At 46.4% G+C, this 21,104-nt stretch overlaps 1 protein-coding gene across 12 annotated transcripts in view; it reads right to left on the bottom strand.

Annotated features, from left to right (window-relative positions):
- TBL1XR1 (TBL1X/Y related 1) overlaps window positions 1-21,104 on the bottom strand; it is a 1,277,138-nt gene that overhangs the window by 902,581 nt on the left and 353,453 nt on the right. For 6 of the 12 annotated variants that reach the window (XM_069618704.1, XM_069618702.1, XM_069618706.1 and 3 more), the window contains one exon: window positions 8,050-8,195. The exons of the other annotated variants lie outside the window; for them this stretch is intronic. The gene's annotated coding sequence lies outside the window, so the exon portion shown is untranslated. The remainder of the gene's footprint in view (window positions 1-8,049; window positions 8,196-21,104) is intronic. 12 annotated transcript variants of the gene reach the window in all.

The following is a 21,104-nucleotide window of genomic DNA, read 5'->3' as shown; positions in this document are numbered from 1 at the left end:
GGAGACGTCCTCCTTGAAACACTTGTGTATAGGCGTGTTATGAATGCCATATCATATCATTGCCCTTCCCGACAACAGCGGAAGAGGGGCTATTGCAAGACACATTCGGACTCCATTTTGTGCACCTCCAGGCTCCATTTTTGGCCTAGGCCGCATCCTGCTAATTAAGAAGCCTTCTCTCCCCTTCGCGCATAGCGAACCTTGACCGCCCCCCACGTCTTCCTCCCGTGTCTGTGCCGCCCAAGCTCATTTCTCACGGATGCTCTGGCACAAATTGTTACAAGTAAAAAGTGTATTCTTTTCCTTCCTCTGAGATCATTGCCCTGTGTGTGACCGGGGCGAATCTCGACTTGTGGCCCATCCGTTTCCATAAACCTGCCCCTGCTCCTCTCACCCCCATCTTTGGAAGTTATTGCCTGCATAACCTTTCACCCCTCCATTAGTTCTTTGACGTAGCAGAAGGGTGACCCTTCCCCACTGACCACCCTAGAGTGCCCCCAATATAAACTGGTCTCATGTCATCATATATTCCGCCTAAAACCAACACCTATTAATCCATCCCCTCAAGCCCAGAAGCGCCATGACAAATAAATCCCAGATCAAGCCCACTGATAACGCACCTGGAGGGCGGGACCCTCGTACCCTTTATTACTACAAAGGCCTGGGGCGGGAATGTGTAAATCATTGTCTACAATTTATAGGTGCCCCCACATTCTAGTACATGGTTTATATTCTGCATTATACATTGTATGTCTGGAGATAGTATATAGCTTAGATTAGAAAGTGACCTCCCCTTATGAAAAAGACCTGACCTTCACACCACCCAGATGAGCCCAGCGGACCATGTGCCGCTTGGAGTAACATCCCTGCACCAGCCAATCATGTGGAGCCGGCCCATATACTGCCATACTGTATCTATGTCTTCCACAAATCCCACTGCAACTTGATGTACCTATAGGGACACGTCACTAGTGACGTGTCCAAAGCTTAGTATCCAGGCATTGTTTCGAAAAAATAGTTTTGAATGCAAAAGTTTTGAAAAATAAAGCATCGGAAAAATGCATTTTTTTTGCAGGTAAAAAAAACTAAAATGGGTGTTAAGGGGTAAAAAATAAAATGGGGGTTGGGTGCCCCCCCCCCCCCATTAAAAAAAATAAAGCTTTTTTTCAAGGCATTTTTTGTCGAAACCTTTGCATTAGAAACTTTTGTAGTCGAAAATATCACTATAAACCCCAAAGCTTATAATGTACTGTTCTTGTATTGTTTGGTAGAGCGCACTCGAGGCAGCAGAGTCCTCTGCATGCATTATCTTTATAAATCTTTGTTTTACTCACAACCTCTCTCTTAGTCTCTGTGATGCTGGAAATGCATTGGAGGGATATGGCCTCCCTGTCCTTGTCCTGTAGTGCTTTTTCATTTGTGTTCTGTATTGTTTTCTGCCCAGGTGTCCAGGTGGGACTCCTGGCAGTGCAGCTCTTCCTGTTTTTGGTTGGTGTACAGACCCGTGGGATACCCTTATGGCACCCATGGGTGGGGGTGCAACCTTGTGCCCCTAGTGTATGTTTTTGGGCACCTGTGTGTGGCCCACAGAGCAGGGTATGGGCTGGTGGCAGCTCCATGCTGAATTTGAAAAGTGCTCTGAGTAGCCTCCATTTTGGGATACCCAGGCCCTGGCATTGGAATCAGTTGATTCCTGATAGGAAACAAGATGGCCCGTGTGGCCTCTTGCTTTCTATTGCCTTTTACCTTGTTTTCGCAAAGTCCTGGGAAGCCCTGACTCTGTCCCTTCCCCCTGACTGGATGTTGGGTGGAAGTTCCATATATGGTGGTGTTGTGAAGTCCAGGCCAGAATGGCTGGAGCCTTCCCAGTGACTGTATGTTGTGGGTACACCCTGTGGGTGGGACCTGGGTGAATGGAGTGTGTGACGAATATGCACTTGTTGTGGATGTCTAGTTTCTGGTGTTTGACACAATGACTAAGACAGCCCTGCCCGAAACTGGTATGGATGCAGTGTGGAGTGTTGAATGGCTGGGTACTTGCCCCAATACACTTAACTTGCTGCCAGTGTCTGGAGAGAAGTGAATGGCTGAATGCACTATGCACCTGACTGGCTGCCTGCCTGCATGAATGTCCTTCTGAGCGATTGGTTGCCCGAGTGCGACCCAGCAGAATGAATGGGAGATCAACTAGTTTATCTGGGGGCCTCTCACTGCTAGAATTTGTGTTCAGAAGCTGAATAGAAACTGGAGTTGAAACTGAAGCTTAACCTTGAAGCCCTGTTGGAAGAGAAGTCTTGCTGCTGCTCTATTTCGTCGATCTGAAATCTGGTGTGTCTCCAAGGACTGACCCAGAGAGGACCTCGGTAGGCGCCCTCTTCCCGAGCTATGGGGGACCATCGTGCACCGCTAATCATTTTTGCCAGCACTCCCTGGTAGACAAACCTATGAAAGGCTGCCGACTGGAGACGGGGACTGCAGCAGAATCACAAGGAGAAGCACCCGGACACTGTTGTCCATCATGTTCGACAACCGCCGTCACCGACCAGAGCCGCTGTGCTCCCTTTGCCCAAGTAACATTTCATCCAAGGACGCTCTCGCCTGCACCGTCGACCGCTTTGTCCCTCCGGAGAAAGCCGAGGCCGCCGACGCGCCAAGGAGCATCCGCCGGTGGGTTTCCCGCCACCTGAAGACCACAGAGTCGCCAACGACCTGTCACCCTTGTTGGGCCAACGTTGTTCAAACTCTTTGCGATCCTGAACTATCGTCACTGAGGTGCCCCACACGCCTCCTCCTTGCAGGACGTCTACGCTCCATCGTCGACGAGCACCGTTAGGAACGAAGCTGCCACCTCACCATCGTCGTTCGCCCTTTTCCTCGTGGGATCTCGACGATCTGTGGCTCCTGCCTTAAAGGGAGCCGCTGAAGAAGGATCCGTCGATGACCCGACGTCGAACTCTGCTATTCCAGGTACTTTGGGGTGGTAGAAACATTATAGAAGGAAATAAGACTTATGGAACAATATATGGACTGGGCTTGTGATATATCTTTACTTTACAGGTTGCCCAGGTTGGGGGGGTGGGGGGGGGGGGGGGGGGTAATCTCCACACCGAACTGTGTCCAGTGGTAGGGGCAGTATTCTGCCAATTGCTCTAACCAACTGCTTTCCTCCTCTGTCTATTGTGGTTACTTTTATTCATTGAACTGTGTGACATTTGACCAGAGTATAGTTGATGCACTTTAATGAGGTCTGATAATAATTGTGGTACCACTTAGAACTGTATATATTTGCCATTATAGATTAACTAAGCACAAAGTGAGTTATTGTGATTGTATATAACCTTGAACTTAATTATATAAATACTGTGTTTTAACTAATACAGTGTGTGGATATTCCTTTGGGGGGAGGGGGGGGGGGGGGCTTGGAGTCTACACTGTACTTAAGAACCAGCCTGCATCACCTCCTGAGAAGCTAGGCCTTGATTGTTCGTCCATTACTACCATAATAGAGAATCTTGGCTGGGTTCCTCTGTGCCTCTCCTCTGCAATACAGAGAGCAGAAGTACAGACCCCCCCCTCCAGTCTTTACACTCTCATTCCCTACTGGTGTGTGTCCTTTTATTATGAGTATATGTTTGTATTTTGGGGAATGACCACCTTCACTTGGTGACCCAGGCTATGTGATTGCAGGTGCCCCAAAAGAAAGACCCCAGTGCCGTGCTGCAAGATCTGGGACGCCCCCATCAAGACCACCGCCATCTAAGGCTGACCAGTAGAGCGTATGCACCAGAGAGGTTCCAAGGGTCCCGGCATTTGCAAATACCCGACTGCTCACCGGAGCCGGGCACGGCTTGATTGGGGGGTGGGGGGGCGACACTCCGATTGCGGATAGACTATGAACAGAGGCTCTCGGATCACCTCGGACACGTGAGTATTGGTTGCGAGAAAATTAAAGAGGGAAATTAAAGGGCGTAAAAAAGAAAGGTTACAGTGAGGGAACGGTCTGGGAGTCGGAATAAGTGTGCCTGGGATTGAATGAGTGTTTACTAGTGCATTTTTCTTCTTCTTTTCTTTATATTGCCATTAGGTTTTTTTTTTTATAGTGATAGCGGAATAAGAGGAGAATACGGGAACCTAGCTCCGAATGGGGTTGGAAGGCGGCGTTGCGTGGTACTGTTTCGACCAGTGCAGGGATATAAGTCGAAATAAAAAGAAAAACATAGGAGTCTTGTATATTGAGTAGACTCGGGAGATATTAGCAAACTCTTTTTCTTGTGAGAACAACTGAGGTCAGCCCAGAATGGGCCCAGGGAGATGTGAATGTGAAGGGTGAATGTGGGGGAAGAATCCAACAGTTTTATAAAGGGGAAGGGCTAAAAACAAAGTGTTACAGATATCTGTTTAATGTTCATTTTTGTTAGTAAAGTACGTCAGTTCGTTCAGGTGTGTCCGTTAAGTGGTTTTGTGTTTCATTTGTTTTGATTATGCTCATGAAAAGTTCAGGCGAATGACATGGTGTAAGTGAAATATTTTGAATTGTGATGTTACAAGTTTCATGCTAAGCAACCTAAGGTTAACTGACAGACTTCTGGTGGTACTTCCGCCCACACGCACACACGCAAGCAACTAACAAAGTAGAACCATCAGAGCAGATACACCTTTGATGCATATTTGTCAACACCGCCATCAGTACAGTGGAAAGATTAAAAAAAGTATCATGACCAGTGGCCCACTGAGATTAAGGAGGAGGGGTCATCCAAGGTATGGCCGGAAGGCGAATCATTTGATAAAAGGGTATTCGATCTTGTGACAACATTTACTGGCCAAATACAGGGGGAAACAACATAAACGAGAGGTCCTGGATCTCTGGAGGATGTTCGAAGAAATGCCTCCGGTTAATTACACGGAAAAGGAAGCACCACCTGAGGCGGTACCTGCCAAGGCAATATGGGGGGGGAGAAGGTGGTAAGGGGGGAGCCCAAAACACTGTACCCACTTCTAACCAGGCATGCCCAGGGATATAGTGACCCGTCATATCTGCATCAGCCAAGCGCACCCACCATGCCCGCAGCACCCCCGCCCCCTTACGATCCCAGAGGTCTATACGCTCCAACATGTGCACCACCAGTAAACATTGCACATCTAACTACGGGTTTAGAAGCACAACTGACCACCACACAAATGGAATTAACACGGCTGAGAACACTGTGATAGAAGCGAAACAGTGCCAGGGGTGTGGGTGGATGCCGTCTCCACAAAAGACCCCCACCAGTCTAACAGAGGATGAGTGGAAGGCTCGAGAATTTTTCTTCCACCTCAATAACACCCCGATAAAGGTATTACGACTAGACCGAGGGAGTGACCAAACAGATTTGTTAAAAGCATTGCCTCCGCTTTCGGGAGGGGCAGGGAAGTGGCTATATGCCTTTGAGAAAAACACTGCAGGGGTCCCACTGGCTATATGGGATGTTAAAAGCTTGCTAATGTCCGCAGTGGGTGACCAAGCAGACAGGGTGTGGGTGTCATAGTACACCACTGTCAGAGGATCAAAGAAAGGAAAAAAAAATTGCAGAGAAGGTTGGTGGATGAAGTGAAGCTTGTGCAGAATAAGCTGGTGAAGGTTGCAGCAGTAACAGCCACCATGCCCTCAGAGGGAGGGAGGCGGAGAGGAGGGGTCAGTACCATTACAGGCAAGGATGGCAGCAACATGGGCAGCAAACGGGCCAGAGCAATGGGCTGGAGAAGAACAGTACGAGGGGCCCCAATGGCAGTGAAGACCTGGAAGAGGAAGAGGTTGGTACAGAGGACAGAGGACAGAGGAGGATATGGAGGACCAGGGCCTCGAGGCAGAGGACAACATTTATGTTGGACCTGTGGGAGGCGGGCCCTTTTTCAAGGTAATGTCGCCCTCGACCCAAGGGGTACTATCAAAATGCACAACGATTCGGCAATGAGCAGCAATTCGGTCACCTCCACCCTTTGGGATATACTGACCCACTCAGCTGTGCTATGCTACATAATTTTGCTGCAGTGGTGCAAGAAACAGCAAAATGGCCGCGCTGACTCCTGTGCGCGCCAGGATCTCTAAAACTGCATTTTTGCGACAACCAGAATATGGCTGCACCACCATGCCACACACATTTCAGGTGGGGTGGAACAGAGTACTCGCTGCAGGAACGTGCCAGTGTGCTCTGCAACGTGTAACATGGAGTGAAGTGAAAGAGGCAGCATTACTTTGCTGAAAACCCAAAATGCCTCTGTAAAATGACACCTTTTTCAACCTTTAAAAGTGCGGTTTGGCGCTAAATCCATCCATTTACCCTGACACCCCTGTGATTAAGAAGGCCCTGCAATGTCCGGGATCATTCATTATGCCTCAGAGCAACCGGGCCTCATTTGAATGACAGCTCCTGTCAAAAGTATCTTTGAAAAATTAACCATGGGCTTCGTTTTCATTTTACACAGCAAACGCGTCTATTTTCTTTGCAAAAGTATCACGAATCAGCTGTTCAGAGAAAGACTCTATATAGATGCCTGTGTAAATGTATCCACACTGCAAAACAACTCCAGCACTCAAGAAAAGAACTATAGCTGCAGAAAGTGTGTAGTTGCTGGAGATGAAAACCAAATTTAAAGAAATAGTAAAAAGTGCTTTTTCTGACTGAAGAGAGAAAATCGCCTATTTAAAAGTAAATTGTTGTGTGAAGGCCTACTTACTTAGAAATGTAAAAGGATTATTGCTGGTAAAAGTAAATCTATAAACTGTTTTGATTCCACAGGTTTAAATCAAGATGTAAAATGAGAAAATAAAAACTAAACTCATAGGCTAAGTTGGCAAACTATATAAAAAAAGTGCTCTGCCAGTAGCTAGCCACGAGAAAGGGTGACACCTAAAACTTCTGGGCAGGAAAGCGCCAATTGCTAGCTGGAAAGACTTTGAATGCACCAGGACAAAGAAACTTCACAAGCTCAGGCATTCGTCTTTGCTCCAGGCTGGGGCAATAGCAGGCTGAGACTCTCACCTGTCAAGTGTGAGGAGCAATAAAACCTTCAATCAAGAGAGGCCCCTCATCCTGCTTCAAAGGAATGGACAGCTGCTTGCAGGTGGGGGAAAGAAAAAAAACTGATCAAGTGACAATGGACTTCCTTTTGGTTTTAAAAGCCTATTTTGTAACTGAACTTTAAAGTAGTTTAACTTTGCAGCAAGAATGAGGAAAAATATGAAAGGTTTGTAGTTCTAAAACTAATTTTATGCTCTTTCTTTGAAAACTTGGTAGAACTCATTACTGCATAAGGAACAGAAGTTATAAAAAAAATGACAGCTTACGTGGAAAGTATTGATGTTGCGAACATAACATTTTGAACATCCATCCATGGGGTAAATGCACATCTGTACAAAATTGGGGAAATTTAGGCCATATCTTTCATGGTTCAAATTGCCAAAATGTAGCAGAAAGGCAAAACCAGGTCCCACAAACTTGGGGTTTGGATTGAAATAGGACGCACAAAATATGTGACCTGTGTATTTGATTTTCTCAGGAGGTTGCAAATGCATTAATAGGTGTTCGTGGCAAAATTTGATTTTGGTTCCAGTAGCTAGGGGATGTTTCTAAACACTGTAAAAATCAACCCATAAACATGACATCCTTTTTCTCTGATCCAATCAGCTGTGGGCAAGGCGGAAACTATGCCCTTGCCCAATCCTAGTATTAGGGGTGGGGGTAGTAAGCCTGCATCTGCCATATACTGTAGTGATGTCATCTGGCATGATAAATAAGGACCCCTGACAAAACACACACACACACACATATTACACACATATACACACTGAGATTCCTGACTTTCTTCCTGAATGGCGCCCTGTTCCCGATGTCTTCATCCTGTTTGATCCGGATTCCAGATTTTCATTGCAAAGCCAAGACCTATGCATTGCTGAACCCCTTTTTAGCAAGGCCTCAAATTCTCAAAATCCCAAAGACCCAAGGGAAGCATCCTGATCCAGCCTGGCTTGCTGCTACTAGATGCATGCCTGCAACTTACCACCCCACTGACCTGTAGTATCCAGTAACCAGAAGTGCCAGTCCAGTGCAGTCCGGTGACCAGAACGGCCCAGCTGATCCTGTCCCGCCAGATTTGCCCAGCTGTCCTTGGTTAAGCCGGATCAGTGTGGTGATGAGAACCCTCGACGGTCCAAAATCCTAAATTAAAGTGGACTGTAAGTAGTAATAGGAATCATAGAAAAACATAGCATACCTTGCCTTGTCCTATCCCAATCTCTAAACCATCCTATCCTTACCTTAATAACTTATAACATTGTCAGAATCCTTATTGCAATCCTGTCTGGATTTATCTTGCTAAGCGCCATTTCTTTAGTCATTTTTATCTTGTGTAAAACCTAAACTATCAATCCTATTTCGAGTGATCGACTCGTTCCGCCAGGGCGGGTACTGGGGATCTGGAGTTGAAGTCATGAATCAACTCCAAACCTTACTGTGTCCCGCTTTGGCATTCTAACCTGAATGCTCTAGAGTAAAATTATAGTAAATATTTTCCTGTCCAAACTGAGTTTCTTTTCTGTTTTCACTACATGATTTTTCTAAAAACGCCTCTCATTCTACATTGCATATCTCGCTCAGTTTAATAGCTAGAGACTTCATTTCAATTCCAGAGTGTACCTATGATCTATAGCTACACCCCAACCAAAAATCCACACTCAAAAACAGCATTTCGCCCCTTTTTATTAAAACCAGTTTGGTTAATTTTAAGCGGGAATCCACATTTTTGCAAAGTTTTACATGTGTTATTTTTATTCAAAATTATTTTCAACCTTCCATTTAAATTCAAATTGTTTACTTTTGCTCAAACTATTGCTTGTGACTGCTAGTATCTTTCCTATGTTGCTCCCATAGAGATTTGTACTTTAGGGATTTTTGCACACTTTCAGTGTTTTATTCAGCCATTTCCAAATGTCATTTTAAACAGTCTAAAGGTTTCAAATCCGTTTTTATCTCTTGTTTGGGGAGGCAAGGCTGGATTTGAATTCTGTTCCTTGTTCCGCATTCCTGATTACCTGCTGCTTCCTTATATCTCATTAGAATTGATTATTTGTGGGTTGACGAATATTGCAGGGGGAAATCCTAACTTAAGTGCTCTCTTTCCAAACAAGCCTTTTCTCTGGCGTTTTCTATTTTGTGTTGCTAAAAAGTGAATTTAAGTGCATTACATACCTTCTTATCGGTTATTGTCAACACATAAGTGATTGTTGCTCACAATTAATAAGCATACGTTTGTTTTGATTTTTAAATAAATAAATATTACCATTACCAACAAGCTGGATTCGTGGTCCATCGTGACCTGGGGTATGATATGAGTGGTGTATCACTCAAATATTGAACATATATATATATATATATATATAACAAAATGAGCACTTTGGTTGTGCGCTGCATACTAGGCAGAGACCAGGGTGTATCACCTGATTGAAATACTTAACAACCCAGGCAGCCCATATGGATGGCCAATGGGAGGGTACGGACTGCGAGAGCAGCATGACAATTACCAGCAAGGGCCTCAAACATCACAGCAAGGACCCCAAGCACCACAACAAGGGATACCACAGCGGTCAACATGCCAAAATACAATGGGAAACACACACAAATCAGTTTGCCACCACAGTGAATGGTGCCCCAGCGCATTTCACGGAACAGCCATAGTTGGGGAAAGCATTTTCTTCTTTTCAGGTACAAATACCCATCCAGATTAGGACAGCCCACAGAGAGCACTTGCGGTTCCAGTCCTATCGACTGCCCTGCGTCCAGACAAACAACAACTGGTGGGGGCGGAGATAGGAAACAAGCAGTTCACCTTTATAATGGACTCAGGGGTGGAAAAATCATGCCTCATGGAAGGACAGTTTCCGCTGTGAGGCAAAAATGTGGAAACGCAGGAATTCTCTGGGGAAATTTTAAAGGTTCCCTGCACAAAAGATTTGGATATAAAACAGTAGGACGAAAACAAGTGCAAGCACCTTTACTATATCATGAAGATTCGCTGATAAATTTGCTAGGAAGGGACCTCCTTAGTAAGCTCACTATGACGATCTCCTTTACAGAAAGGGGCGTGGTATGCTTAACTCTGGGGGTATGCCCACTCAAGGCAATGCTAATCATTAACACCATAACCAACGAAGTAGCGGTGAGGGGGCATGCCCACGAATTGCAGACATGTTTGTGTATGGCACACAGGTCCTGGCGAGAGTGGTGTCATAAATAGCACGGAAAGAATGGAAAGTACCCTCTGATTTTGTTTTCTGCCCAGTTGCGGCCCCAGAGATTGTGCCAGGTACCGTACTCTTTGGATTTACAGGGAGTGCAATTATCAGCTAAACGTATTGTGGCAATAGGACTGGACACGCATGAATGTGAATGCAGGACAGTGTTATGCATAGACCCAAATGTAGCGCTGCACGATTTTACTGATGAGATGTTCACCGACGATGTCGATAACGGGGAGATCATAATGGAAATTTGCATGCCATGTGACATAATGATTCAGAATAGAGGAGTGACTAACCCCCTCATGGCCTCGTCAATGCACCGCCATCATTTTTCAATGAAGATATGCAACAGGTACCCATGAGCTTATGGACCACAGACCCCCCATGATGTAGGGCTCCTGCAGGAAGTGACGCCAGTCCAGATAAAACTCAAACCAGGTGCAGTTCTGCCCCGGGTCAAACAATACCCCCTGTCCAGGGAAGCTGAGGAAGGGATAAAAGAACCAATACATGCACTGCTGCAGCAAGGTATCATTGTGCCATCAAACTTGCCTTCTAAAACGGTGATGTATCCGATTAAAAAAGCGAAGGGCGGGACTTGGGAGGATGATACAGGACTTGGGCCCACTTAACGACCCTATTCAGAAAGAGCTCCCCCTTGTTTCTAAACCTTGCATACATTTTGTGCAGTATTCCAAACACAGCCACGTGCTTCACAGTAGTGGACTAGAAAAATGCTTTTTTCCCCTGTGCCACTTGACCCCAGTTCACAATATCTGACAGCATTTACCCTATGGGAAAAAGATACAAACATTGCCGCATGGATATTGCGAAAGTCCAAGTATTTTCAACATGATTTTGCATGAAGATCTTGGCAACATTGATGTAAAAAGCACAGTAATTCAATATGAAGACAACCTTCTGATTTGCAGTGAGAGTGAGGAACAGTATAGAGCAGACTCCATAACATTGTTGAACATATTGGCATAAAGTGGATACAGGGTGGACAAAGGAATATTGCAGTACTGCCTAGCAGAAAGTACTATATCTTGGACAGTTCATATCAAAGGATGGTCTGAATAATTCCAGACAGAGCAGCTGCAATAGGTGCAACAATGATGCCCAAACCAGTAAAGGCCATGCAAAAATGTCTTGGCATATGTAATTATTGCGGAGCATGGTTACTCGACTATGCAGCCTACACACGCCCCCTACTTCAGGCACTCAAAGATGCACAAAAGGAGAATACAGCACTAGCATGGACCCAAGAGAGGATTACAGCATTTTACACAATAAAAAGACATGATTTCAACAGCACTGGTTTTGGCGACCCCGATTATGATCGGGAGTTTTACCTATTTTCTCACTGTAATTGCATACTCATGACGGCAGTGCTAACTCAGAAAACATAATTAGGCCACAAGCCATTGGCCTATTACAGTGGCACACTCGATTTTGTGATGCAAGGGCATTTTGCGTGCAAACAAGCTCTCGCCGCCGCCGCCGCCTTTGCAATTCAAAAAAGCACCACCATAGTGATGGGATGCTCAGTGACACTATTCATTGAACACTCATTGTTTGCTATACTTGAACAATCAAAATCCACACTCACTACACATCGGGCTACAGCATATGAAATTATAATTTTGAGCTCAAACATACACGTAGTGCGTTGTAAAACTGTATATAAGCCGGCCAAGTGGCACAGCGAGTAGAGCGCTCGCTTTGACATCTGTGCAGAGCCTGTTAACGCAGGTTCGAATCCCAGCGGGGCCACACTCAGCCTTTCATCCTTCCGAGGTCGATAAACGAGCACCACACACCGTGGGTAATAATAAGCAGCGCTCAGATACCTGAGGGTTCATAGCGCTATATAAATGCCTAATTATTATTTAATAATAATATTTCCAGCCACCTTTCTCACAGAGCCATGCACAGTGGAAGACATGCAGGAACATGACTTCACTTATGAGGGCAAGGGTGACGACATTCCCAAGGTACGTGAGAACACTCTGGAAGAAGGTGAAGTCTACTTTGTGGATGCGTCAGCATCCATTGACCCAGAAACAGGCGAGAAACATGCCGGTGCAGCAGTAGTAAGGTTGGAGGGTGAAGAGTATGAGATCCTAGTGCAAAAACGACTCCACTCATATTATTCAGCTCAAGCAGCAGAACTGAAGCATTACACACAGCAAAAGCATGCGCAGTAACAATCTATTCAGATTCGGCGTACGTGACGGCCACGGTACAAGCCGGGTTATCACGATGGCGGAGGAGGGGCTTCAGGAGGGCAGACGTATCACCTGTACAGCACGATCAGTTGTTAGATGACATAATTGAAGCATTTGCTGAGCCCTCAGTGAATGCTTTGGTAAAATGCCAGGCCCACACCAATAATAATGACGTCATCTCATTAGGAAACACGGCGACAGACGCCGCTGCAAAGCAGGCGGCATACTTTCACAAACCCCAAGCAGTAGTATGTATACTTAAATAACATGCAGGAAAACCAAGGAAGAGGGATATAACTCATTGCCCATTTCACAGATAATTAAGCTACAAAAACGTGCACCAAATGATGAGCGAGAAATACGGGTGAGAAGAGGTTGTAAACAATCACCAACAGATCTCCTCTGGCGTCAGGAAATAACAGGGAAAGTAGTAATGCCTGTAGAATTATTGCACACAGCATTCCAACAGCTCCACTCCCCGGTGCACACCTCAAAACAACACAGCCATGGATACCCAAGAGGAATCGTTTGTCCAAAACCTCCAGGAGCACCTAACAAAAACAACAATATAATGCATCACTTGCCTGACGTACAACTCTGGGATGACGCTCAGAACTTTACGGGGAACACTTCCTCACCCCACCGGACGTTTCCGGGAGCTTCACATAGATTACGCAGACATGAGAGAGAGGTGCAAAGGGGAAGATACCTCATAGTAGTGGTTTATCAGTTTTATCGCTGGTTGGAAGCAGGTCCTTGTGCAAACCGAGACACGAAATTTGCTGCAAAGTTTTAGGTCAGAGAAGTGTTCCCACGGTGGGGCATTTGTGAAGTCATACGGTCAGACAACGGGAACCATTTTGTAAATGACCATTTCAAAGAAGTAACATCCCTGTTAGGAGTAAAACACAAATTATGTTAGATTTACCACCAGCAAGCGAACGGGATAGTCGAGAAAATAAACTGCCTCCTCAAAAGCAGACTGTCCAAACTGTGTCACACCCTTAAAAAAATATTGGGTGTATTGCCTGCCCCTAGCTCTGTTCCAATTGAGAGCTGAGCAAGAACCATCATTTGTGCTTGGGCTGCCACAGTGCTGGGAGACGAGTTTAAGGAATATCTGACAACTCACAAGAGCAGTGAGAAGTATAGCCAAACATTAAGCCCCTCCATTCACGCGGGAAGGGGAAACGGACACAAACACGAAACCACAGACAGCCCCACGTCTCAGCTAATGCCCAGAGAATTTGTGTATGTGCGCAGCTTTGCGCGGAGATGGAACTTTCCAAGATTTCATGGCCCTTATGAAGTTATATACTGCACACCTTCTGCGGTAAAAGTTAAGGGCCTGAAATATTGGATACACCTCTGTCAGAAAAGCACATGGCAACACGGTACCCGAATGTGAACAGCCACAAGAACGGGCTGTACCATGATGAGAAAATGTTCACAGAATATGTATAAATGTTCACAGAATATGTATAAATGTAACTACCAGTAACGGAAGAGAAATGTAAATATAATTGCAAATGTACTATATCAAGTGAAATTGTGATTACACATCTCTCTCTCGCTCTCTTTTACTGCCAACTTCTCTTGACTATGCTACTTAAAAGAAAAGTGCAAAGTTTTTTTTATGATTGTGTAACGCTCACCTGGCTCCCACGGAGGCGCTGGTCTGGTCTGGGTTGCTGTGGCCTCTTCAAGCGTGATGCGCAGAATTCGGACCACCGATTGAACAGGACCTCCAAATCTTGCTTGTCTGGCCCGTAGGAATATCCTTCTGCAGATGAGAAAGGGGATTAACTGTCTGCTGAATAGTGTGCTTGCTCCTCCCTTTCCCCCTTCGTTCTTCCTCCAAAACCCCTGGTTTAAGCTCACCTTATGGTTTGGAAGGATGAACTCTCCATCCTGCTTCTGGTGCAGGGGCGCGCGTTCGTCCAGTTACTTCACTGGTTTTCAGAATGGCGCTGGCAAATCCACTTGACTTTTCTGAGCGATACGCCGTAAGTAAGAAGATGCAAAAGTTAAAGTGTGAGCCTCCTTTTATGTTGTTTTTCCTAACCTGTGATCTGTCCTTTATTTCAGGTGCAGAACAAAGGCAATGCGTTGAGGGGTTAAATTGCCGGTGGTAAAATCAGGTGAGTTAGTGATGAGGGCGACCCCTCTAAATGTCTTTATAATTCCCCAGTAATGTCTTTTGTCCTTTCCCCATAGGGGCCGGGGTGCGGTACCTGCCAAAGATGCGGCGCCGACCCGAGATGTGGAATGGTTCTCCAAGAAAAGCCGGTAAAGTAATATGGCTGAAAATTCGGCTTTCCTCTTGTGTTCCCTTGCTCACCTTTTGTCTCTTCTTCTCTCCCCTAGGTGCAGAGATGTGGCGACCGGTGCTGAGAGCCGCGATGGAGCCAGGCGGCGTCTCGGGAACAGGTGAGTGAAGCGCGGCGCTGCAGCGAGCAACGCGGTGCTTTTAAATGGAAGTCTTCCTTCAGGAATGCTGGCGTGAAGATTCCGAATGCAGGTAAGAAGGTTGAATAAGTTCTTGGTTTTCACCTTTCTCTTCTCTTCTTTCCTTATAGGTGTTCCAGGTTCGAGGCGGGCGTGGCTGGAGTCCAGGTGCAGGAGCAGACACGGTGAGCGTTCAGCTGCTGGGATGCAGAACAACGTGAAGCACGTGTGGCTGTCCGGGCGTGGCTTAAATAGCCTTGGAAGAAGTTCCAGGTGAGTATTCTTCCACAGCCCCACCCAAGTAACAAAATAGTTCCTTGAGAAAAATAGTCCTTCCTAAGCCTCATTTGGCTTGGTTCTTCATGCAGCATGGTCTGCATCAGGTGAGTGTGCAGCATGGTCTGCTCAGGTAAGTGCACCAAACACTTCCCCTTATGAGCCTGGCGCCTATGGCGCCAGGACTGATGTCCAACATGAGCCTGGCACCAACGGCGCCAGGACAGAGTCCAAAGAGCCCCTATAAAGGGCCGCTGGGCTTTTACCCGGGGGCGTGATGCCTGCTCCCAGGGGTGCTGGGCCTGGCCTGGTGCTCCGGGGGTACGCATCATGACAGATTGTACATGTACATTGTATTGCCCTCTTCAGGTTCAAATATGGCGGAAACGAGGGCCCTCAATGACAACGCCACAGATGTTGATAGCAATAGGGGGAATGTTAGCGCTACTAGTGCGTATTCTTACGAGTGCAGGCTTTACTTTGTTTCAATAGTGTTTTCTATAATGTTGTTTTGCTTAGGGCTGTACTGGAGCCTGACTTTTGTTCTTGAGGGTATAAAGGAGGGGAGATGGGGTAAAACCGGTACAGGAGGGAGCACACCTCATCAGGAATGGGTTTAAAGTAATGTGGGCCCATAATCTCTCCGCAAATCTTAATCTCACCTCTCTACACAAGATCCACACTGTTAAGGCGCCACTGGTCACCTATTCTGCCATGAACTATGAGAATGCTTTGAATGATTATGATGCTGAAAAATAAATTGTTGATGCATCAGTACAGCTATATGTACACATGCAAGCAACCGACGAACCTACCTCAAATGGCAAGTACATGCACTTTATATACCCCGACCCTACAAAAGTATTCTATGCCACAACCTTGGCAGAGCACTATTGAATATAATGATGAAATGTGGTCAGGCATTTTTCCCAAACGGTATCAAAGGTTGATGAAGTTACACAATGATATAGGGGGGTACAGGAGGCGGAAAAGGGGGGCGGAGGAATGTAAAAGATATGGCACCTACCACGACCTGAGATCAGATGCAGTAGACCCTCGCCACCGTGATCAGTCCAATAAATGGTACTCTGATATGAGTGCTATGGCTAAACAGGCAACGAATGAAAGTTGCTATGTTTGCTCTTTAATACCCCACGCGTCTGGAACGCCCAAGGTCCTCATATCCCAGGAAGCACCTTTACTGAATGCCCAATATCTTCTTCATCTGACTCTTTGTAGGATTCGAAATACCCTCCAAGCACACACAGTAACATTACAGCTGCTGCAAAATGAGAAAACCTGTCATAGCAGGCCACAAGGAGTACTCTGTCCCTTTTATAACAAAAAACGACTCCTTCATGCAATGTTTGCAGAAAAGAGGTGGCAAGAAGAAACGGTAATGTGCAAAGCAGACGCACTGCGGGGACTGTCAGAGGAGAAATTTCAATGGGTCTAAAAAACATGCACTCCAATTTAGACTCAGCACATTGCCAAACTGACATGGGTAACAGCTCTCGAAAAACCCATCAAGATCCAACGAGTAGTACAATATGAACTTTGCTTTCACAGAGAAGGAAAAGTGCCCATGGGATCGATCAAACAAACAAACGCTGCAACAAAACGCTCACCCTCCCCGACACGAAGAAAGGCACACCAGCCTTAATGGACACTTACTGGATATGCGGCAAGCAAGCATATCTGCATCTCCCACCGTCATGGAGGGGTACCTGTGCCCTGGCCACACTGCATTCGGCCTTGATGGTAATTCCAGAGAGCCATGTCCAGGGGGAGAGGGTGCCTGCCTGGACGTCTCTCACACCCCTGTCAACAACCGAAGAACCTGCCACATGACATGCTGTCAGAGGATGAGCTGCATGACAGTGTTTTGCAAAAGGAGAGCATCAAACTACATTTCCAGAGAATCCTCTGAACTTTTGGCACGCATTCTGTATCAGTACAAGCTCTTTAATACTGCAGAGAATTTTTTTGCATCACTCGTACCAAGCATCCAGACACGAGCCAACGCCAAATGGCTCCAAGTAGTGAGGTGGGAGCTGATCCAGTTGGCAGACAACACTGAAAAGGGGTTCAACGTCATCAAACTGGAACTTAGGGCCCTGCGGTTGATGATGATGCAAAACCGCTACGTCCTTGACCTACTCACAGCTATAGATGGCGGTCTTAGCCGAAAAATCTGGAGTGCATGTTGCACATTTGTGCTTTCTGCCAACGCCAATAATGGGACCCTATCGCATGTAATCACTGCCGTTCACAACCTCGGGGAAAGAATGATAAAGGAAGGAGGGGTGCAACCAAGCAACCGGTTCGACACAATTTTTGCCTTGATTCCCTCCTGGTTCGGAATGAAAATACTCATCCTTGCTATAGTGTTTTTGTTACTGATTACTGAGTGTTCCAGGTAGGCGTTAGGTGTTGTGCAAAATCCATGCTTAGTAGTGCAATGATAATGGTGACAATGGGCAGTCCAGTAAAGGTGCAGACAATGAAAGATCGACAAATACAGACAGGAGATAACCCAGAACCTATATTTTGCATGACAGCAGTATATCGCAACACAGGGGATAGGGTGGACAATTTGTTCCACACAACTATCGAGGAACCCCAGAACTACAATGGTACAGTGAGCTGTGGGTGGACTTGGAGGGGGATGGGGTTATATGTATGACATGCATTCCTGAGGAGTACGCCAGGCTTGGTCAGAGTTTAAGAGGTGTATGCAGAGCTTGGATGCCCATAAAAGGAACCCCTGCCTGGGACGTGGCAGTCAAAGAGGCTGAGCACCGCTGGAGTGGCAATAATAATAAAAGTAATTTGTTACTTTAGATGCAACAAAAAGGGGGGACTGTAAGGGAGGAAGGGTCGTTTTGCCCCCCCGTACATTCAGCACGAAAGAAACGTAATGCTTGTGCAATAGTGGAGATACGTCCTCCATTGCCCTTCCCTGACAACCGCGGAAGAGGGGCTATTGCAAGACATATTCAGACTCCATTTTGTGCACCTCCAGGCTCCATTTTTGGACTAGGCTGTATCCTGTTAACTAAGAAGCCCTCTCTCCCCTTTGCAGCGCTGCGCACAGCGAACCCTGACAGCCCCAACTCCTCATCCCGTGTCTGTGCCGCCCAAGCTCATTTCTCACAGATGCGCTGTCGAGGATTGTTAAGTAAAAAGTGTATTCTTTTCCTTCCTCTGAGATCATTGTCCTGTGTGTGACCGGGGCGAATCTCGACTTGTGGCCCATCAGTCTGCACAAACCTGCTCCTCTCACCCCCACCATTGGAAGTTATTGCCTGCACAACCTTTCACCCCTCCATTCGTTCTTTGACGTAGCAGAAGGGTGACCCTTCCCCACAGACCACCCTAGAGTGCCCCCAATATAAACTGGTCTCATGTCATCATATATTCCACCTAAAACCAACACCTATCAATCCATCCCCTGAAGCCCAGAGGCACCATGACAAATAAATCCTAGATCAAGCCCACTGATAACGCACCTGGAGGGGTGGACCCTCGTACCCTTTACTACTACAAAGGCCTGAGGCGGGAATGTGTAAATAATTGTCTACGATTTATAGGTGCCCCCACATTCTAGTACATGGTTTACATTCTGCATTATTCATTGTATGTCTGGAGATAGTATATAGCTTAGATTAGACAAAGTGACCTCCCCTTGTGGAAAAGACCCGTCCTTCACACCACCCAGATGAGCCCAGCTGACCATGTGCCGCTCGGAGTAACAGCCCTGCACCAGCCAATCATGTGGAGCCAGCCCATATACTGACATACAGTATGTCTTACACCAATCCCACTGCAACTTGATGTACCTATAGGGACACGTCACTAGTGACGTGTCCAAATCTTATAATGTACTGTTCTAGTATTGTTTGGCAGAGCACTATCGAGGCAGCAGAGTCCTCTGCATGCATTATCTTTATAAATCTTTGTTTCACTCACAACCTTTCTCTTGGTCTCATTACCTGGAGTGCGTCCTTTTATTATGAGTATATGTTTGTATTATGGGGAATGACCACCTTCACTTGCACGATACTAAAGTGGGATTGCCCTACATAAAGTAAAGGATAGTCTGCATCAGTAAGGTCAAATCAAAAGTCTGTCTTTGTCCAAAACCTATACTTGCCCTCACAACTAACTGTACACAACGTGTAGGGATGTGAGCAGCAAAGGGAAAAGGGATCTATGTGATCACTGCGCCCCCGTAACTGCGACGGCCGAAAATGCCGACACCAGTTAAGGCGCGGCACAGTAATCACACTCCACTCACCTTTAGGGCGGCACATGCAGAAATGTGCCACCCGCCCCTTGCGATCCCTGCAGCGTCAGCTCTTCCCACTAACGTGGGTTAGAGCTGATGCTGCAGGATGCTTTTTTTTCCCTTACGTTTCTCCCCCCCCCCCGCTTTCCGAAATGGAAAGCAGGGGACACCCCCGCTACTACACCCAGGTAGAGCAGGGGACACCCCCGCTCTGCTTGTCCGCAGTAAATGTCACCCTCATTTTGTGCGCCTCCAAAGTCGCAGTGACTGCGGGGGCGCACAAATGAGGGCAACATTTTTGTACAATACCAGGGAAAAGTGTTCAAAATTAAAAAGGTTTCTTCCAGCTCTTGGCTTAGACTCAGCTTCCCCTTCCCCAAGTTCAGAATAGTTCCACAAAGGCCTCAGGGTTCCCTTCCCCAAGTGTTCAACTCTTCCAGCTTTCATAACCAAAATACGTTCAAATCTTCCAGCTTTTGAAACACAATTTCAAATATTCTTTTCAGGTTTTTCAATAATTCACATTGATTGCTCAGTTTCTTAATTTATAATTCATTTCAACAACTGTTGCCAAACACAAACCTCTTGACATTTGCTTGGCTTTTCTCAAGTATGGGTCTAGGCGCAGTTGTCAGACCACACGGTCCATCCATTACAGGTCACAACACCGATACCCTGGTGCACTTCAATATTACTTTCTGTATTACTCAAGCTTTTGTCAATACAGGTTCTCTCTTTTAACGTGCAGTTCCTTGGATTCTTGTATATCCAACCAGTGCTCAATTTCACAGCTCATATCCTTCATAGCAATCTTTTAACCTGGCCACTGCTTTCATTTCAGATCCTTCATTATAGCATTCTGGCTTTGCCCCACTTGCATTTCACACCTCTCATTCCATGGTAATTCCCATTATTATGACCTTGCTTCTATTTCCTTCATACATGTTCATTACTTGTTTTTGTTCTATACGGTATCCAAATATACTGTGTCTTTCAGTCCTTTCGCTATTTAAATGGTACGTGTTTCAACTTTCAAAAGCCCTGGAAACAGCTTGCAACTTGTTGGGTATTCAAATGTACTGGCTTTGGCCTACCACCATTCCTTTAACAGTTCTTTGCTTGTTCAGCATTCACACATGCTCAGTTCCAATCCCCGGAGCGCCCCAGTAGGAGTGTTCACTTCTGGTCACTCACCGGTATTATGTGGCCGCTCTTTCGGATTTCTCGGCTTCGCTTCCCAACTTCGATTTGCTCTGCCTTCCTTTCATGAAAACGACGAGCAGTGTCTGCCATCCTCGAACGCTGTAGCGTGTAACCCTGATCTTCCCTGGAGAAAGCTACCGGGAGGGCCACACGCTCTCTTGGAGACTTGCAACGATCTGGAGGCTTTAGTGCTCCACAGATCCTGCTGTGAGCATCTGGCAGGGAGCATAGCAGGGCCTTGGACCCTCTCACAGCCAGCCTTGGCCACAGCAGTCTTTTCCGCACTCCTGCTCTTCAGAGCTTCTCTCCAGCCCTCTCTGCTCCTCCAGACAGCGTCCTCTCCAAGCCGTCTCTACACTTGTGCTGGGCGATCACCCTTTTT

The sequence above is a fragment of the Ambystoma mexicanum genome, chromosome 10 (assembly GCF_040938575.1).
Source record: "Ambystoma mexicanum isolate Mex_15411 chromosome 10, UKY_AmexF1_1, whole genome shotgun sequence".
In the NCBI taxonomy this organism is placed as follows: domain Eukaryota; kingdom Metazoa; phylum Chordata; class Amphibia; order Caudata; family Ambystomatidae; genus Ambystoma; species Ambystoma mexicanum.
This window is presented reverse-complemented; position numbering and strand designations above follow the sequence as displayed.